Below are 20575 nucleotides of genomic sequence, written 5' to 3' on the forward strand. Positions count from 1 at the left end.
GAGGAGCGGCGGCCCCCGCTCTTCTCCGGGCGCGAGGTCCAGGCTCACCCCGCCCTGGAGGCCGAGGCCCAGAGGCTGGGAGGCGAGGTGGCGCCCCTAGCCCTCCGGGACCACTTGAGCCCTGCGGGCGGGGCCGGCGCTGGGGCGAGGGGGGTCTGCCCCTTGTCCCCAGGGTCGCTTAGTTCCGGGCATCCCGAGGCTGCCCCTCCGCTCGCGGGTGCTTGCGCGCCGACTCCAGGCCTCTGAGCGCTTCCTGCGCTCGCCGTTCCCTCCTCTCCACCCGCCGCTCCACCTTCTGTCCCCGTGGGCCGAGGGAGGGGTCAGGTTTCCCTTCCCGAGAGGTGCCTGCGGCCTGGAAGCTCCGGCCCGGCTCCCGGGGAGCAGAGAGCTGCGCACCCCTCGAGAGGTGCCCTCGCCGGAGCAGGGGCTTCGTGTTTCCGGCCGCGGGGAGAGAGGGTGGCGGCTCTGGCTTTGGGAGCCCACGGCCGGGGTGGGGAGCCGGCCCGGAGGAGGGGCGGCAAGCCGCCGGGGGGTGTGGAGGGCCCCGCAGGAAACCCGACCCCTCGGCGCGGAGAGCCACTGTTTGCAGCCGGGGCTTCCCGTGGCCCTCGGACTGTGCAGGAAACGCAGGATTGGGCTGCAGGGGTCCGCGCCCGCCCGGCTTGCTATCCCTAGCCGCCTCTGGTTTATTGAATTGGATCACGCCAGCTGCTGACGCCACTTCCCCTGCCGACTCCAACTCTGAAATCTGAGATTACAGAATCAGTGCTGCTGCCAGGGTGGCCCCCCAGTGCTCCCCTGCCCGGGTCTGTCCCCTCTGCCGCCCGATCCCGGAGACCGGCTGGCCTTCCCCCGCCAGGCTTATGGCTGTTTATAAACAATGACTTTTGCAGCCGAGACCTGCGGGCTCCCTAAGGATGCAGCCACGTGACAGTGGGGGTGGGGGTCGGGGTGAGAGCGGCGGCGGCCTCTGGAGCTTCCCCCGCGCTTCCCTCCGAGTCCTGCAGCTCATCTTTGCGGTCCCGGGCTAAGGAGGTGGGTGGGTGGCGTAGAGGGAAGGGCCCTCAGCCAGACTCCAGATCTGGCCTGTCCCAGCTGTCCTCCTCCCCTCCCCAGGGCGGGACGAGGGATTAGAGTACCACAGATAGCTGGCTGGGGGCTGGGAAGGCTTCAGTCGCCCAGGTTGGGGGGAGGGGAGGGGCAGATGCCTCTGCCCTTGCTCCCCTCCCACGGCTGGGTAATCCATTTAGGTGCCTGGAGCAGGCAGCTCTGGGTCTAAGCCTGCTTCCTGCCCCCGAGGGGCTGAGGAAGATGAATGGGAAGCCTAGGGAAGGCAGAGGCAGTTTCCCTGCCCCCAATCCAGTGACGCCTTAGTCTTCCCCGGCTCCCCTTTGCTTTTGCTGTGTCCCCGTTGCCCTACTTGCCTTGTTTCTGCAGCAGCATCTTTCAGTAATTTCAGGGGCAGTAGGCATGGGCTGTATCCCCTCCGTGTACATGGCGAGAGGTCATCATTGACCCCACTGAACTGCCCCCCCTCCCTCCTTAGCCTCTGTTCTGTGGCTGTGGGCAGTTGGTGGACAGCTGGTCAGCTGTGGATGCTGGCCTTGGCCAAGGGCTGGCCCTGCCCGAGCCTGGGCCTCATGGGACTGGAGTTGCTTAGCGCTCTTGCTGTTCTCTGCCCCGTGGGCTCTGGTTGGGAGATCTTCCCCAGCGGAAGCCAGAGCAGCGCCACGGGCATCCTGGCCGAGTCTGGGAAAGTAGCCTCCCCTGTTGGCCCAGCTGCAGCCCCCTCCCAGGAAGCCCGATGACTTGACCCACACCAGTCTCTCTCCTCTGCCCTCTGGAGGCTCAGAGTCTGCGTTGCCGCCGCGGTGCCGCTGACCTGGCTATCTCCTCGGCATCTTCAGGTGGCCCTCAGGACCATGTGTAACATGGCAGTGGTCTCATAGGCACCCAGCCCCACCTCGCCTTGGTCAAATCTATGAGTAAAGGGGCAATTCCAGTGGTCCTGTTGCCACGGGAGGGTATTTCCTGAGCAGGGACAAGCAGGCGCTTGGGTGGAGGGCCTAGGTTGTATCTGCATAGGAAGAAGGGCCCCCATCTCTCCTCTTCTTTTCTGCACCCTCGATTTCCCCCCGTGTCTTCTCTGTCCAGTTGTCCACCAGGATTCAGAGGGGGACGGTGAGGCGTGGGACAGCTTGCCCGCTGGTGCCCGTGGAGCCAGCTCTCCTGTCCCCCAGCTCAGTGACTCCCCGCTGGGCCCTGGCATTGCCCATTGACCCGGCAGCATCCACCACCGGTCTGGGTGCTCCCTGGGGCTTGGGCAGATCCGTATGGGCACCCAGCATTCACCTGGCCCCAGCAGGTGCAGAGTGACTGTTACAAAAAAACAAGGGCGTTTGGGGGCTTGGCTTGGGAGCCCTGACGCAGGCTCTGGGTGAGCTGATTTGTCCCACGTGTGCTCCCTAGCCTTCCCTCGTTCAGCGAATCCCGCCTGCGCCTGGACCTGTGCTGTGTGCCTGAGCCTGGGCTGAGCCCGGGGTGCTGCGGGGAGCAGGGTGTATGTGGCTCTGGCCGGCGTGGAGCTTACTGTTGTAAGGTCCTGAGGCCTCTGGAGGAGGAGGGTGTGAGAGGGTGTGAGACCACAGCGGAGGGCTCCCCGGGGTCCGCCAGCCAAGCATGGCACTGTCACCGCTCACCTCCCAGCCCCCAGCTGCCCCCAGGGTGCTCGGGTGCAGAACATATGCCTGGATTTCGGACCCAGGTACCATGAGGTCATCTTCCCGTCGCGTTTGGCTTGTCGGATCCTCTATAAATGACTCTGTCCATTTTTGGGCCTCAGTAGGTGGCTGAGCAGAGCCAAGTTGGGGTGGAGCCTGGGTCAGATGACAGAGAAGATTAGGGCTTGGTGGGCTGGGTCCCAGGGGTGATGGGACGGTTGGGGAGAAGGGACAGGTGAGGTGGGGGTATGCTTTGGCCTGCTTGGCCCGAGGTCCACTGCCCAGTAGTCCTCACGGGGCATGCATGAGAGAGGCCGGCCTGTGCTGGTGGAGCCGGGCCCACGGAGGGCGCAGGGGAGGAGGCTCTGCCCACTGTCTGCCCCCCGCCGCCGTCACCCCGCCACTGGCCCGGCGCTGCTGGGAGTGGGGAGGCCTGGCCCCGAGGGGCAGGGCCTGGGGCTGTCCGTGCACGCAATAGCGCTGGCGTGTCACAGCAGATGCTCCCTAGAGGGAAGGTGCAGTGGCAGTTATCTATAGGACCCCGACACATGGCCATGATGGGGCCACGCTCATCTGGGTGGTCAAGGCCTCCCGTGCCGTAGCCACGGAGGCCTCCTCAGTAGGAGCCAGGCCTTTGCCACCGGCTCTTATGCTCACGGTGGCCTTGAGAGTAGCCACGCCACACAGAAGGCAGGGGGCAGGGAGCCCGCCGGGTCTGCTGGACGGCCTCTGAGGCCCCGGGCCCTGGTCAGCAGTGGCTCTCCTCGGCCCCGACTTTCCACTGTCCTCCCCATCGGGGTGTCTGTCTCGCCCCTGAGTGTCCTCTCTCTCGTCCCCTCCCATGTTGGCTTTGCCTCCGTCACTCTGTACCTCCCTGCGCTGTGTCTCTTCCCTCTGATCTTACACAAGTGTTTCTGCACCTCTCCAGGCTCGGATCAGCTTCTCCCTGAACCCGAGTTATTTATGTAGATGGCTCATCTTGCCGGCACTGGAGAGAAGGCTCCTGCGCTAGGCGTCATCTCTGGGTGGGATGTTTCCGGGGGCTCAGTGGACGTTTGGCTGAGGCCTGTGGGTGTGGGGAGGTTGCAAGCGTGACCTCCAGACTTCCCGGGCCCCGGTGGGCCGGGGTGGGCTGGGCCTCACCCCACTCCATCGAGTCTGCTGGCTTGTGGCAGGGCCCAAAGCAGGCTGTTTTGCCCAGGTCGGCTCACTGGGCTATCTGGGGCCTGGGGAAGGTGTTCCCCGGGGGGGCGGGGGGAACAGCTGTAGGTCAGGGTGCCTGTGGAGTGGGGGAGTGAGCCGCTGGTCACCCAGGGAAGGGGTGGGGTGTGTCGGGAGCGGAGAGGGGTACCTGGGCTGTCGATCTGGGTTGGATGTGATCAAGTCTTGAATGCTGGTGGGATCTGTGGATCCTGTGGACTCTGAGAGAGGCTGAGGCCTCTTCACCCTCCTTCTTCCGCAGATGACCTCGCCGTGTCCCCTTCTCACCTTCGCTCTCTGGCATTGCCCAGGCCCTTGCGCCTGGATGAGGCGATCTCTGCCCAGCTCGCCCCTCACCAAGTTGTGCTTCTGTCCCCCCCTTTCTGCCTTAGCCCGGCCTTGCCTGGGCTTTTGCCATGAGGTTCTAGAATCCCTGGGTCCTACCCAGGGGCGTGTCAGAGACAGACCCCGGGCATGGGCTCGGCAGGCAGCAGGTGGGGATCCTGGCTTCCCCTGACCAGCCGGGACCTTGGGCAGATGGCAGGACCCTCCTGAGCCCAGTTGCTTCATTTGTGAAGTAGGGGTAATGCTGGTTCCCCTTCACACGCCCGTTGTGGAGAGTAGGGCCTCGGACAGTTGCCCGTCACGCAGCAAGTGCTCAGTGAGCAGGGCTTCACGGTGACCCAGAGACCTCCCTCCCTGCCAGGCCCTTGTCCCAGCCCTTCTCCCTGGAGTGTCCGTTACAGGCCTCTGCAGACAGCTAATCCCTGATGAGCCCTTGAAGGATCAGGGTTTGTAATGTTGTCCCAGCCCAGGGTGATGTGTGTGTGTGTCCCCGTGTCTGTGTGTGTGTGTGCAGGGGAGCGGCGTGTGGTGGGGGAGGGAATCGCACAGTTCCGGGGTTGGGGCGGGAACTGGGCACGTAAATCCGGTGGCCCTGGGTAAGTGTCCCCCCTCTCTGGGCTTCACTCTGGGCCATCTGTAAAGTGATCACGGGGTTTGCTTCTTCATTTACTGGAAAAACCCACTGTGTGCTGGGCACCGTCTTGGTTCTGTAGGGCTGAGCAAAACCAAGCCCCTGCCTGCCTGGAACTGACGTCTCGTTGCGGGAGACACTCAAGAAACGAAAAGTCTGGTGGCAGGTAGATACAAGAGCAGGGCACGTTTTCCTCAGTGGAATGTGATGGCTCAGACCAGCCTTTCCTGAGCATTCCAGGGCCGGGTGCTCACATGGTGAAAGGGATTGGTTTGGGGAGAGGCTGAGCAGAAGCTTCTGGCTCCAGGTGAGAGGGCATCTGGGGGATGATGCCTTCCTGTTTGATGTCACCCTGCTATGTGGTTTGCTAAAGCTCCTTTTTTTTTTTTTTTTTTTTTTTGCGTGGCATGCGGGATCTTAGCTCCCTGACCAGGGATCGAACCTGTGCCCCCTGCATTGGAAGCATGGAGTCTTAACCACTGGACCACCAGGGAAGTCACTAAAGCTCCTTTTTTGGCAAGTCTCCTTTTGGGATTAAAAATGCAAAGAAAAGGACACCAGAGCTGAAGGCACTGACAGTGCAGACCAGGGCTTCTTTGTGGGCGGGGGCTCTCACCCAGGATGTAATAGGAGGTGGGAGGGGCCAGTAAAAGAGGAGGAGGGAGACACCAAAGACGACCCATCCCAGGGAGGACCACTTAAAAGATTTTCACATGAAGCAGCAACTCAGGGTGGTGGCAGCCACACTATAGGGAGCTGGGTTTGAATCCCTTCCCACACGTTACTACCTTTGGGCAGGTCACATTGACCTCTCTGAGCCTCAGTTTCCTCAGCGGAAGTCAGGGGTGAGAGCCACAGAGAATGCTGTGTGGATTAAATGGACACAAGTGAAGGGCAGGGCTGGTGGTTCTTGTGCCGGGGATGGGGCATGCCTCGTGGGACCTGGCTGGCATCTGGGGCTCCTGGGGCCTCCCCAAAGAGGCTGCCACCTCCCAAAGAGGCCACATGGTTCTGGACCGGGCAGCGAAGCTGGCTTAGTGCTAAGGGCTGGCAGGGGTCAGGGCTGGGGAATTGAGAAGAGAAAGGCAGGCTCTTCCTGTCCCAAGGGAAGCCTTTGTCAAATATTAACTTAAAAATAACCTGGTTTGGGGGCTTTCCTGGTGGCGCAGTGGTTGAGGGTCCGCCTGCCGATGCAGGGGACGCGGGTTCGTGTCGCGGTCTGGGAAGATCCCACATGCCGCGGAGCGGCTAGGGCCGTGAGCCATGGCCGCTGGGCCTGTTCGTCTGGAGCCTGTGCTCTGCAATGGGAGAGGCCACAACAGTGAGAGGCCCGTGTACCACAAACAAAACAAAACAAAATCAAACCTGGTTTGTTGCACACCTGCTGAGCGCCAGGTGCTTGGTGAAAATTCTCATCCACACTGCAAGCAGGGAGGTCATTATGATACCCATTCAGCAGATGAAGAAACTGAGGCTCAGAGCAGTGGTGTGACTTGCCCATGGGCTGTCCTGGTCCACTGTCTGGGGTGCTACCTCTTCCTTGGTGAGTAGGCCCTCAGGCCAGGGGGAAGGCCCAGATCATGCAAATAAGAGGCGGAGGGAAGGCCTGTCTGGGGGGGCGGGGTGTCATTTGACAGATTTTCGTCCCAAGATGTTCCCCACCATTAAATTAGATCTGGGGCTGCTTGTCTGCCCCTGGGTCCCCACGTGGGTTCTAAGCTTATACTTTGGGATGTGGCCTTTCTGTTTTGGGGGTGTTTGGTGGGCCCTGGGGTGAGGGGACAGCCTGGGGTTTCCTGAGGCAAGTCTAGGGACAGGAGTTCATACCTGCAAGTGAGGACAAATGAGGTGATGTGTGTGTGTTTTCCCAAATATGAAAGCTGCATCCGCTTTACTCAATATAAAGGAACACCCTTTATCCTGAGATTGTATCTACTTTTGTTCATATTGTTGCAACAGTGTTTCTTTTATGAAATGATGGTAATTCTGGTGGTTTCTTAATGTTTTGGGGGAGGAAATAGTCATAATGCTGACCGCACCCCCCCTTCCTGCAAAACACACACACACACACACACGCACATACACACACACATACACACTGGCCGAAAAAAACACACACACGCGTGCACACACACACACACACGCACACACACACAGGGAAGATTTTCCTGGTGTGGAATCTAAAAGTCTGGGGCCTAGTGCCCTGGGGCAGTTTGCTGCCCACCCTGTGGACTGGCCGCCTGGAGCTGGGGTGTTGTTGGCTGCTCTCCTGGGTCCAGGCTTGAAGCAGGCCCGTGGTGGCCTGGGGCAAGCCCCCTAGAATATCTGCTCCACAAGGGTGGGTCCTGCCTGCTGCAGTAGCTGTGGTGCTCCCAGCTCTGCACACAGTAGGTGCTCAGTGCTTCCTTGTTGACGGGATGCTTGGATTCTTCAGGCAGGTAGAGGCAGGCTGACGGCTGGCAGAGGTCCGGGAGGCCCTGGGTTCAGGGTGTAGGGTGGGAGGGGGAAGGGCGGTGTGGCTGCTGGATTTCAGGCCCCCAGAGAGCACAGGAGGCATCAGAGCCCAGGTCTTGGGGTCAGGTGCAGGGGGCGCATCTGGCCCTGGCACAGGCCATTCCGAGGGACCCCTGGGCAACGCTGCTTAGAACCTTCTCCAGCTGTAAAATGTCTCAGGGCTCTGATGGTGCTACCCTGAGCCTGGGGCTGCAGTGCTTGGGCCCAGACACTCGAGTTCTCAGGAGTGGGCTGGGGCCCTGCTGGAGAGCCCTCCTTGGCTTCGGGCCAAATGCCAAAGAAGGGTTGGCCTGGGCCGTCTGCAGGGGTCCTCTTCTGACCTGAGAAAGCTTTGAGGTGACCGGGGTGCCGGGGATCCCTGACCTGGGGGTCTGTGTGATTTGCTAGACCTGAGACTCATTGCTGCCCTCAGACCCACTTGGGCTTGCTCTCGGCTGGGCCTCTTCCCTCTGCCTCCTGGACCTCACCTTCAGCCCCAGTCCCTGACCCCAGGTCCCAGTGCCACGGCAGATGGGGTGGGATTGGGGCCACAGCGCTGGTGGAGGGTGGGCATCGGCCTTGGGTGCTGAGACCTGTCCATGGTGCCCCTGGGAGTAGACATTTGTGCCCTGTCCCCCCCATGCTGTGCCTGGGGTGACCGGCTGGGTCTCTGCTGCTGTCCCTGCTCTGTGGACAGGGGGCGAGCTTGCAGACATCTCTGCCTCTGCAGTGCGAGGGCCGCAGTAAGGCGGGGGCTGAGCCCCAGGGGCTGGGAGTGAGTGGGCGGCAGCCAGCAGCAGCCACCGCAGTGCTGGGGGGAGGGACTTGTCACTGTTGTCACTGCCAGTGGAGCTGGGGCTCTCAGGCCCTCAGAGGCCCTGCAAGCCCCCCCCCCCCATCCTAAACCATCCTAGAGCCCCCAGGGCACCTTTGTAGGGACGTCAGAGCTGGCTCCTCGCTTTAGATGCCTGGACTTCTGGCGCTGAATTAGCTCTTCTTCCCCTTGTCATTCTCTCCTTCGTGGCCTGCCCATCGTGGGCCAGAGGGCTGAGGTCTGAGGGCTGAAGGCACTGGGAGGAGAAGAGCTGGCCCCTGCCCTCCAGGAGCTCCCAGCCCCACACCCAGTGCCCATCACAGCACTCGGGGGAGGTGAGGGGAAGGACACTGGGGTCCTGAGGAGCCTCCCATCAGGCCTGAGCAGTCAGGGAAGACTGCTTGGAGGAAGTGGCATCTCCTCTTGAGGGAGTGACCTGGGTTAGGTTAGAATCCAGCTGTGCCCAGGAAGGTATGGGGGGGTCTGGGGCAGGGCTGCCATCCTGGAGTCCACTCCATCAGGGCTGGGGTCACAGCCTTCCTGGAAAGGCTGCTGTACGTCCTGTACCTCCTCCCAGTATGTGCAAACCTGCTTCTCTCTGTTTTGAGGTCACAAGGTGACACTGCGGAGGGGATGACACTGCTAAGCCTGTCGAGCTGGACAGCTGGGAGGGGTCAGTGGGCCAGCTCACCCCTGTTCAAGGCACCCCAGTGTGCTCCGCCCTTTGAGGCCAGACCAGATGGCCAAGTGGGGGATCCCCTAGGTCTTGGATCAGAGCCGGGGAGGGTCCTCAGAGGACGAGGGGTCATGCCAGCTGGTGGGAACGCTGGCTCGGAGTGCAGACTGCAGGGCGAGGAGTGCACGGCAGTAAGGTAACATTGTGTGCATGAGTCTCAGGGCCAGTGGCTGGCTGGTGAGGGGTCCAGGGCTCCACCCAGGCCTGTGCTTGAGGAGCTCTGCAGGGGCCGTGGGGCCGGAAGGCGGCTGGGGTGACGGGAGCGCCTTGCCAGCCCTTTTTCCGACAGCTGCTGCTACTTTCTTTGGACCTTTTGGTCACCTCGGCCTCTCCCCAGGACTGCGACCAACATGCTGGAGCCCTGGCGAGCCGGGTCCCGTCGCTGGGCACTGAGGACAGACCTGGCCCAGGGAAAGCTGGCCCGAGGGGTCTCCCTGCTGTTCCCACCCCAGCCCCACGTGGCCGCCCCTACTTCTCTGCTCCGAGACGGCATCACCTCTCTCAAGTCGTGTCCTCCAGCCTGTCAGTAACTATCTCGGGGCCAGATGTGGGTGATAGAGTGGATGAGGGTGCTGAACTGGGCCCCGGATCCCTGGCAGGTGGGCAAGAGTCAAAGAGAGATTGAACAAGGGAAGGGGAGGAAGGAGGTTGGGGTGAGTGCGGGAGAAAGACAGACCTGGACAGAGAGAAGGGAGCATGACCCCAGTGACCACCCACCTGCTCTGGGGTCCTGGGCAAGTCACGCCCTCTCTGAACCCCTATTTCCTCCTCTGTAAACGGGAATGGGAGTTCCTGCCCACGGGCTTGTGGAGAGGGCCCAGCAGGAAGGAACATGATCAGTGCCCAGTGCCTGGTGGTGGTGGAGGAAGTGATGCCGTCAGTGCCTGGTGGGGAGGACGCACAGGTTCTGTTCCAGGGAGCATCTTGGGGAACCCCTGGGAACCCGCAGGTAGGGACCATTCTGGCTTTTGTGTTCTGATGACTGGATTCTTGAAATTGAACTGCAGTGCATTTTTGCTTCCTTTCTTTCCTGCATAGGCTGAAAACACTAAATCGGGAGGGGTGGTGTTGCCTCCCCCAGGAGGGAAGCCAGAGCCCCCCTGAGCCGGAGCTTGATTGAATGGGTGGGGGGAGGGCAAACAGTTCCAGGTGGGCTGGGTTGAGGGGCCTAATGAGGGGAGGGACCTGGGGACATAGGTGAGGGGTCTCCCATCATTCATTCATTTGTTCATTCGAGGAACCCAATGCCCAGCAGAAAGAGCTGGGGCTTGAGAGATGTGGGTTGAACCCTGGCTCGGCCACCGAGCCTCAGTTGCCCACCTAGGAACTGGGAAGCATGAGATGCCCCTCCCAGTGAGGGAAGGTGAACTCCAGGACTCCTGTAAGTGATAATGGTGGAGCTGAGTTCTGCTGGGTCCAGCTGGGTCTGGATGATTCTGGAGGGGAGGTCAGGGTTAGCATCTCCGTGGCATTTTGTGGTTTACTGAGAACCCTCCCACTCGCTGTTTTTCATTTGTTCCTCTCAGTGACCTATGAGGTTGGCGGGACTGGATTATGGTTCCACTTGGCAGATGAGAACACTGGAGCTCAGGGAATCCCTGGGATTTCCTCCCTCCCAGTCTTGGACTTGGCCCCAGGTTGGCCTTTCCTGGGAGCTGCCACCGCCATCCCTGAGCTGGGAGAGGGTGGTTGGAGGATGCTTGGAAGAGCTTATTGTAGTGCAAATGTGAATGCTGAAATGTTTTCCATTAAAAATCAGTGGGTGGGGGGCTTCCCTGGTGGCGCAGTGGTTGGGAGTCTGCCTGCCAATGCAGGGGACACGGGTTCATGCCCTGGTCCGGGAAGATCCCACATGCCGCGGAGCGGCTGGGCCCGTGAGCCGTGGCCGCTGAGCCTGCGCGTCCGGAGCCTGTGCTCCACGACGGGAGAGGCCACAGCAGTGAGAGGCCCGCGTACCGCAACTGGCCTGCTAGAGGAGAAGGTGACCCTGCAGAGCCACCTTGGGACTTTCCACATGGCCCCTGGGATCCCCCATGACTCCACCAGGCAGGTGGGAGAACCTGGCTTCATGCAGGAATCACGGGACTCCAGAGGGTCAGGGTCGGATGTGGAAGGAACTGTCCTGACTTGACTCCCAGGGGGAGCCTCAGGTAGAGAGAAACCTGGGTGCAGATTGAAAACAGAGTTGGGGAGGGAGGGGAATCCCACGGCGGGGGAGGGGAGGGGAGACTTGAGGAGGAGTTAATGGCCAGGAATACAAGTGGAGTCGATCTAAACGGAGAAATAGAATCCACAATTAATTGGGTGCATTTGCTGAAACTGGGACAGGATGAAAATATTGTTGTTTGAAATATAAACTAAGCCAGGAGCTAGTTTATAAGTTGTGTGTGTGTGTGTGTGTGTGTGTGTCCCTGCCACCCAGGCCTCCTGGTGGAGGGGACCATGGGCCTGGCAGGGGCCACAGCCAAGGGGGGTCCTGGGCCCTTCCTGTGGGTCTCGGGGGCGGCGCTGTCCTGGGTCTGGTGGACCAGGTGGGGGCCATCCTGGTACTGCACTGAGGAAGCTGCCCTGAGGCGTGGGTGCAGGGCTGCAGGGCCGCCTGGGAGAGCTGAGTCAGCACCCTGGGAAACCCATGGTCAGCAGCAGGACAGAACCTGATTCCTGCATCCCAGCTTTGAGTCCGTGCACTGTCGGGTCACACTGTCCTACTGTGTGCGCTGTGGGTGGAGGTGAGAGACCAGGAGAGGCCACACCCACATCCTGCAGCCCAGAGCCGAGCTCCTGCCCCCTCCCCTCCACTGGGGACTTGGGCCAGTTACTCTACCCTTCTTATTTCGATTTGCTCCTCCCTACAATGGGATGACCGTCCTCCCTGCTAGACCCGAGTCTTCAGTGGTGGAGGCTGGTCCCGCTGTGAATGTGTGATCCTGACACCCTCACACAGTAGGCACTTAACGCTGAGTTGGGCTGTGAGGCTCCCTTGCGCGAGGGATGGAAAAGGCTTCTCGGAGCATCTTACATAGCGTGGCAGGTGGAAGGCCCATGTTCAAATCCCAGCCTTGCTCCTCCCAAGCGCTTGACCTTGGGCAAGTTACCTGTCCCCTCTGAGCCTCGGTTTCCCCGCATGTGAGAATTTAACGGGGGAAGAGGTGTCTCCATTTCACAGCCGAGGACACTGAAGGTTGGGGTTCCAGCTCTCGGGTGGGGTGGGGGTACTGAGGCGCCTTGGTGGGCGTGGGGTGTTCAGCTGTGCCCATGCCCTCCGTGTGTGTCCAGTTGGGCCATCCTGCTCAAGTCCGGGCCAGCCTTGGCCCAGCAGTGGTGGAGCCATCCAGGTTCAGCTTGGGATCCAGATGGTGAGGCCTCGTGGGAGGAAGGAAGGGGAAGGTGTTGCCCAGAGAGGACCCGGCAGGGGCCAGGTGACACCGTGGACCTCTTCCCACCACTTTTAGGCCTCCCCCAACCCCTATTCCGTCTCCCTGTAAGCAGCAGGAGTGTCTTCCAGCTTTTAGATGCTCCAGAAGTGTGCAGAGCTGCAGCATGGGCTGGCCAGGAGCCGACCTCCTGGGGTCTGGGGCTGGGCGTCCACCCCAGGCCATGCCCTGCACCGCTCTTTTCTGCTCTCCTCCTTTGGCACATTGCTGTGATTTTGTGTTTTTTTTTTAAAAAGGAAGTTGGTAACTCTGACTGCCAGCTCAGCTTTCCCTTACTGTTGAACTGTGTTTCTCCTGGGAAAGCGGGCCCTGGGGGAGGAAAGGGACAGGTGATTGTGAGCAACGTCTGCAGCAGGCCCAGACAGTGAGCTGGCACTGGCTGTGATTTCTGGGGGCCAGGGCCCTCTTTTGTGGGTGGGTGTGGGGAGTCTCTGCTACCCCTCCGTGTCCACACTGCCTCAGCTCTTCTCAGGGAGGGACGTGGGTCAGACCCTGAAGACCTCCTTAGCAAGATAGACTCCAGGGCTGATGCTCTGTCCCAAGCCTGGGAAGTCAGAGATGGAGGGGCCTTTTGCGTTCACTTGGTCCTTACCTCCCGCCTTTCAGGGTAGAGGTGGGACCCTGGATGGTGACCTGCCCAGACCTCTGGCGGCCCCTGCATTGTCCCCTGTGGTCTCTGGGCTGGCAGGGGGAGGCCCCAGCTCCTGTCCACCGTGTGCTGATTTCCTGCATCTGCTGGGCTGGGAGGACCAGTGCCTCCCCCTCAGGCCCCTCCCTGCCCACAGTATCTCTCTACCCCGCCGCAGCCCAAGACCAGTTGTGCAGGGTTAGCAGGAGGGAGCCTGGGAAAGCCCCTCTTGCCCGCTGACAGTCAGCGCCTCTGCCAGGGGCGGGGCCACCACCGGACTCCCACTCTGGGCCCCTCTTGTTTCCCGCATCCTGGTCTTCGCCCTTGCTCTGACTATGCTCCCTTCCAGCCCCTCCCAGCCCCCTCGCAGCCTCCCTCCAGCCCCTGCTCTAGTGGAAAGCAGTGGCACTGGCCCTGGCCCCCTCTTCTGCTCTGGGGCCCTGTACCAGTGAGTCCCCAGCCTTTGATTCTGCATCTGCAAAGTGGGGTGTCCTCACAGGTAGTGGCAACTTGGAATCAGGCCAGGGCTGCGTTAGGGGAGCCCTTAGGACAGCTCCGGGGCAGCCGAGGGCCTGGGAGGGACCACAGGGCCGGGGTGGGGAGAGGTGGGGCGAGGGGGGAGGGAGCCGGCCCTCCCCCGTGCTGTGTTGTGGGCAGGGCATGTATCTGCACTTGGCAGGACTGGGTGGAGCTATTTAAAGCTGACTCTGGGCATCAACTCCTTTGAGTGACAAAAATAACAATAACCAAAATAAAAGCCCTAACATGTTGAAAAAATACCACGTCTTATGTCCTTTAGGTACTCTTCAATAGTTCCAGGTCCACAGCCATGGAGGCCATGGAGGATTCCGAGTGGTAAAACGAATGAATAGCCTGGTTGCACATTGAGGCCAAACAGACATAGGCAAAGGGCCGAGGGCATTCAGAGGAATGAGTGAAGCCTTGTGCCTGGGGTGGGAGTCTGGGGTGGGGGTCAGGGAAGGCTGCCTGGAGGAGGTGATGTGAAGGGCCGGCTTGGCCTGGCGTCAGTAGGGAAGTGGTTTTCTGATGAATATCGTGGAGGTGGCCGTGGTCCTGCCCTGTCAGACCTTTGCTTGGCCCCAGGCAGGTGGGTGGAGGTGAGACCTTCACCTCCCCTGGCCTGGCTCTGGCTCTGTGCTCTGCTGAGTTGGGGGCTGGGCTCGTGCTTTGCTGCTTCTTCACACAGGCTGTTCCCCCAGGGAGCCCAGCAAGCAGCTGATGAGGGGCTGGTGGGAGGTGGCTGGGCTGGAGGGGCAGATTCCACCCCTCTGCTGATGGCCGGCATCGTGGCGCCTGGGGCTGAGAATAGCACCCACACTTGCATGGAGGGGACAGGTGGGCCGGCGGTGGCTGGGGGTGGGTGGAGCTGATGTCTCAGAACAGGTGGTGTGGAGGGCTGGGCGCAGGGCGGGGCTGTGCGCGTCCTCTGCTGGCCCCACCCAGCACGGAAGCAAGTGGCCAAGTGGCCGGCGGGTGACCTTGTGGCTGAGAGCCCTCCCTGACCCCTCTGTAGAGTGGGCGGCATGCTGGGATCAGCGCTGGGATGTCAGATAGCAAGGCCCAGCAGGGCTGCTTGTGGGTCGTCAGAGGCCAGTACTCTGAGCCGCTGTTTGGGCTCCAGGGGGCCTTTACCAGTTTACCCTTTTACCAGGGGTCAGGGTAATGGTGGTGGGGCTGGCAGGGCCCCTGCAGAGCCAGGGGGAGGAGGCTGCTGAGGGCGGTGGGACCAGGAACGGGAGGTGGGCTGGCTGCCGTGCAATGCTGTGTGTAAGCCCGAGTGAGTCATGGCGAGCAGGTGCTTGGGGCGCCAGGCACCAGGCACAGGAAAGGGATGTGTGGGCCGGAGGGGTGGTGGAGGTGAGGGAACGAGGTGGGAGCGGCTGCTAGAGCTTTCTGGCTTGGGTGGGAGGAATCCCAGGTCGACATAGGGGTAAAGGGACAGGGGGAAGCCAGCCCCTGCTCTGTGCTGGACCCTCTTGGCTACACAGCCCCACTTCATCCTTATACACCCTTGAGGTCTTGGCTGGGTTTGCTGATGGGGCTCAGGGCTCAGAAAGGTGAGCCCTGGCCCCCGGGCCCCGCCTACCTGCCTTCCGACACCTCTGGGGACCTCAGGCTCACTGTGACCCCCAGGTGTCCCCAGGCTCCTTCCCTCTTGTCGCTCAAACCTGGCGTCCCCCTCAGTTTTCTCCCTGTCCCCCCATCCTTGAGCACTTCTCGCCATTTCCTGTCTTGGCCCTAAACCATCATTGCCTCTCACCTGGGTCACTGTAGTCACCCAAGTGGGCTCCCTGCTCCAACCTGCTCTGCAGTCTGTTCCCACACAGCCGCCTGGGCTCAGATCTGTGGGTCAGATCACAGCTCTCCAGAGCCTCCTACCCCCCGCTGGAGTTTCAAAGCCCTGTGGCCTGGCCCTGGCTGCCAAGGCAGTTTGTGCAGTGGTTGGAGGGTCTAGCCTCTGGAGCCAGGCTCGGGCTTTGGATCCTAACCACCCCGCTGGCTGGCTGTGTGACCCTGGGGAGTTTTTAAGGCAGTGCCTCAGTTTCCATGTCTGCAAAGTGGGGATAATAATAGTGCTTCCTTCCATGCGAAGGGCTCGGCACCTGTGTGCAGGGCATCTTCCTCCTACGCCTGCCCTCTTGCCCTCTTTCACACTCTGGCCTGCTCTTCCCACCCCAGGGCCTTTGCACTTGCTGTGCCCTCTGCCTGGCGTGGTCTCGCTCCTTCATCAGGTCACAGAGGTCACGTCCCTGAGCCCTGCCCTCTCTGTGCCCTGCTGTGTGTTTGTTCAGAGACTTCCATCGCCACTGGACACGCCTCCCCCTTGGAGCACCGGCCCTTCCAGAAGCCCTCCTACCCACATGGAGGCCTGCTTCTGGTTCTGGTTCTGTGGACATCCAGGAATGGGCTCAGACTGGCGGGTGGTTCCTGAGGAGAGGGGAGCCAGTCATGACCAAGCCTGGGCCCCCTCCTGTGCCCCCTTGGGGCTCCAGGGCACCCCATGTGGGCTGAACCCCTCCCAGGTCCTCCCTGAGAGGAAAGGGGCTCCTTTAGAGCCATTTTGTTTGGGAACCAATGGCCAGGTTCAGATTCTAGCTCCTGTTTACTTAGCCCTGAGACCAGGGGCATTAGGCCTCAAGTTTTTGTTTTTTTCTTTCTACAACATATTTTTATTAATTTACTGCCTGATAGTTCTCTATAATACCTTTTTTTTTTTTTGGCCACACCGCGTGGCATGAGGGATCTTAGCTCCCCGACTAAGGATGGAACCCAGGGCCCCTGCAGTGGAAGCGTGGAGCCCTAACCACTGGACCGCCAGGGAAGTCCCAGGCCTCAAGTTTCCTCATCTGAATACCTCCCTCTCATGGGATTTAGCGAATGCTTGTAAGCTTCTCCGGACGCCTTTGGATTAGCGGCTGCGTCTGATCTGTGGCTGCCTCCGCCCTGCACAGGCCCAGCCCAGCCCCACCCCTCCCAGCACCCCCCAACCCCTTCCCCATCCCAACTTTGGCCCCTGCTGCCTCTGCTCCCCGGTGCTCTGTTCTGGGCTGTTTCAGCCTCCTGCACCCACCGCAGCCCACCCTAGCTTCCTCTGGGGTCAGGGTGGCCCTGCTCTGGCTTCTGGCCACTGGCTTATCTGCTGAACAGGCTGGAATTTCAGGCTTCCAGGGAGGGGAGGGGAGAGAGCAGAGGAGGGCAGGGTTTCTTGGCTGGAATCACCTGGAAACTCCTTACCTGGGAGTAAGTAAACTGGTTTCGACCAGACTGTCGTATTTCAAGGCGCTGTTGTGGGTCTGACATACATGGCGGCCAAGTGTTTGTGTACCAGTTAAGGACGTAAAAAAAGAAAACCAAACATCACTTTTCACTCTCGCCAGTATTTCTAAAGGAAAGGAAGAATCACTAAAAGAGGAAGGAGATAATTTTAGAGTGACAGTTTCCCAAGAAAGGCCCATTGGCTTCTTTAGTCGGTCAGCCGTTCTTACCAGGGCCCACAGGAAAGGATGATGAGTCTCTGTGGACTGGTGTCAGGGGATAGCGACTTCCAGAACATGAGGACTTGGGAAGAAAAATAGATCACCAAGTGGGGTGAGGCCCTGGCGCTTCAGGGAGGCTTGGGAGGGGAACCTGGAAATGTTTTTCAGTTTTGTATTTCATTGCAAAAATGTTTGCAAACTTTGCATTCTAATACACAATCTGTGCCGCTTATGTCACAAAAGTGGTTTCTTTACCAGTCAAATCTTTGGAACGCTGCAGGGTGGAGCAGGAATCTTTTGTAGTAAACGGACACGCTTCCTGTTACCCCCAGGCGGCTCTGTATCCCTGTTTATGGATCACAAGTTGTGGGATTTCCCTGGCGGTCCAGTGGTTAGGACTCCGAGCTTTCACTGCTCTGGGGGACCCGGGTTCAATCACTGGTTGGGGAACTAAGATCCTGCAAGCCCAGTGGTGCGGCCAAAAGAAAAAAAAAAAAGAATCACAAGTTGGGTTTCGGTTTTGAAATCCATCAGGTTCGGGATCCTGGCTCTGCCACTCATTAGCTGAGTGACCTCTCTGAGCCTGTTTCTTCATCTGTAACATGGGACCAACAGTCACACCTTGGGATGTCCTCGTGATATGAGCCCACCTGTAAGGCAGTGTCAGGGGTGGTGGGACCCCCTCAAGCTGGGTCCTTGGCCAGGGCTCCCTGGGGTCATGCCTTGCACTATGATCTTTGTGGAGCTTCGAAGGAGGGGCAGATGCAGTCCATGGGGAGCTTGGCTGGGCGGGTGCATGGCTGAGAGATGACATCCGATGGTGAGGGGTACCCCCCGCCCCGGGTGTGAGCTGAGCTCACAGACTTCCCCTGAAAGGAAGGCGGGTGGCAACCTCTCCTGTCACCTCCTCCAGCCAGCCTGGGGAGACGGAGGTGCCGAGCAAAGATGGGGGCACAGAGGAACCAGGGAAGGGGGCTGTCTCTTGGGGGCAGCCCTGCGTGTGTGCCGGGCTGGGGAGAGGGAGCTGGAGTTGGGACGCCCTCTCCTGAGACCCGCCGGCCCAGAGGTGGCCCTTCCCGGGCCTGGAGCCTGGCTTGCCCCCCTGGGAGACTGTTGCTTTCCCTTTCTCTGGTTTTCTCCCCAGCTCCCTTCTGCATTCCGGATTCTTCTTCCACACCGTCTCCTGGCCTCCACTCTGCTTCTTGCCTGGCTCTGTGGCCTCCGTGTGGTTCCTCCTGCCACCTTCCTCCTGTGTCCGGAGGCGACTGAAGGGCCGGGGCAGGAGCCGTGTCCGGGAGCGTGTGTGGGGCTGTGTGCAGACACGTGGGCGAGCACCGGCACGCGTACACGCGAGTGTGCACACGGGCCTGCGTTGGGGGGCGTTCTTGCCTGCTGGGGTTGGAATGCTGTTCCTGGCTCTTGCCCAAGGCCGGTGTTTTAACATTTATCTTTCTTAAAAAGTCATTGCCTGTTGGAGAAGTCGTCAGGCTGAGCCTGGTGTATGGCCAGCCTGGCACCGCAGGAGGGCTGAGGAGTGCTGTTGGAGGGCCCCTTGCCATGCATTCTGGAAGCCCTGTGCTCTGGACCGGCTTTCCGGGGCCTGGGCCTTGCTCCCAGGCAGGAGCCTGAGCCGCTCCCCACCGCTGCCGGTCACAGCCGGGCCAGCGAGGCCAGACCCCTCGTTCTAGCCGCTCTCTGCCTGGTGCCCACCCAATGCCAGGGTGCAGCGGCCGCTCTGGGGCTGTAGCCGTGTCACATTGGCCAGCAGATCGCCAGCCTTGGGCGTGAGCACTGTGGTTCTGGAGGCAGAGGTACCTGATGCGTCTGCGTGAGTTCACGGGCCCTCGGCGGGCGAGGCAGCCTCGGTGTAGTCACCAGCCAGCCGGGGGCAGGGGCTGCAGCCCAGGAGCGGTAGCCGGGGAAAAGGACCCAGGAGTCAGGAGCCCTGGGTCCAGTCCTGGCCGGCCCAGTCTCCTTGATACAGACCGGGGTTCTTGGCCTTCCGCAAGCAATAGAAACTGACTAGGGGCCAGACCAGAAATTCAGGCAAGGCTTTACGGGCCCTCCCCCCCCCGCCCCTCCGCTGCAGCTGGTGGGAGCGAGAACACACAACAGCTTCCCTTGCTCGCTGAGGGGGGAGAGCTTGTTCCTTATATGGGGTGAGGGTAGAGGTGTGTCCAGGGGTCTGGCCGGAGGGTTGGCTGAGGTGCTTTGTCCACCCCCTTGGTGGTGCTGTGTGCAGGGGGCATGCGCGGTACCCTGTTTTTGCTCCCGACCCCCTGCTTTTGCTCCGGGCTCTTCAAAAGTGGCAGCTGGGTTTTTTGGTCTCTTTGTATCTTTTGTCCATAATTTTGCCCCAACTGTGCATGCACGCAGTTACTTTTAGTCCCATATAGTTTCTTTATATTTTGTTGCTCGTGGAGAGGTATGTCCAGGTGCAAGCATTGCAGCAAAGGGTCCCAGGTCCCAGGCTGTCTCATTCTCATTCATGAAATGGGGGTGCCAAGGCCCACTGGAAGAAGAGGCCCAAGGGGTCCAGACGGCTGCACAGTGCCAAGAAGGGTTCGGCCAGGCCAGCAGGGCATCCCTGGGCTAGGGTCGACTGTCGGAGGAGCCCATCACCTCTGCATCCCCAGGGCTCAGTCACCGGGTGGTGTGGCCTCGGCCTCGGCAGGGACGGACCCAGTGGGCAGCTGCAGGGCCTTGAGTCTAGCTCACTTTCCACAGCAGACGAGATCTGGGCCACACTTGCTCAGCCACGGGGTCCTGGCTCTGCTCCTTCTTGGCCCTGTGGCCAAATTCCTTCCTTTTCTCATCTCTAAAGTGGTGGTGAGAATACATAGCTCTAGGCCTGGCATAAGATGAAAAGAAAGACCTAGGAACCGGACACCCAGGAGCAGTGAGCACACCTCTCCCCTAAAGGGACCCTGGGCTTCTTGGAGGAATGGCTGATGCTAGGGCCGGGGCAGGGACCCGCTGAGCCTGGAGCATCTCGTAGTGTCAGGAAGCAAGGAAGTGCTCAAAGACTAGTGGAGGCGTGTCCACAGGCTCCCACTGGCAGAATTTAGGACAGTTTGAGCGTGAAAAAGAATAATGATGGTAATAGACTATAGCACATTGAATGCAAAACGGAGGCAAGAGTCCATAACAATATCCCCATAAAGGCAAGACCAGGGGAAGGACTTCCTTATAGCACGCCAGGTAATATAGAGGAGGTGATAGAAGCCCGCGATAACAGTTGGTTCGGGCAAAGATGAGAGGCACAGAGCTTTTCAGACTTTAATGCACACAGAGCCCTAGGGGACTTGTTAAAATGCGTCCTCGAATCCAGCAGGTCTGGGGTGGAGCCTGAAATTCTGTATTTCTGCCAGGCTCCCAAAGGGCTGTGATGCTGCTGGTCCGTGGACCCCACTTTGGTATAACTGAATCACTTTGCTGTACAGCAGAAATTAACACAGCATTGTAAGTCAACTATACTTCAATTAAAAAAAAAAAGCAATGTGTGAACTATGAACTGTGTTTGGATCCCAGATCAAAAAACAAATAACCCAGACCTAAGGAAGATTTGGGGGACAA

At 60.1% G+C, this 20575-nt stretch overlaps 1 protein-coding gene and 1 non-coding gene across 10 annotated transcripts in view; one reads left to right on the forward strand and one right to left on the reverse strand.

The window, feature by feature from the left end:
- Positions 1 to 20575, forward strand: part of BIN1 (bridging integrator 1) — a 54860-nt gene that overhangs the window by 300 nt on the left and 33985 nt on the right. The window lies entirely within an intron of this gene.
- Positions 5318 to 5390, reverse strand: TRNAW-CCA (transfer RNA tryptophan (anticodon CCA)). The gene has a single exon. It is a non-coding gene; the product is annotated as a tRNA-Trp (tRNA).

This window comes from Neophocaena asiaeorientalis, unplaced genomic scaffold (assembly GCF_003031525.2).
Source record: "Neophocaena asiaeorientalis asiaeorientalis breed wild unplaced genomic scaffold, Neophocaena_asiaeorientalis_V1.1 scaffold98, whole genome shotgun sequence".
Classification (NCBI taxonomy): domain Eukaryota; kingdom Metazoa; phylum Chordata; class Mammalia; order Artiodactyla; family Phocoenidae; genus Neophocaena; species Neophocaena asiaeorientalis.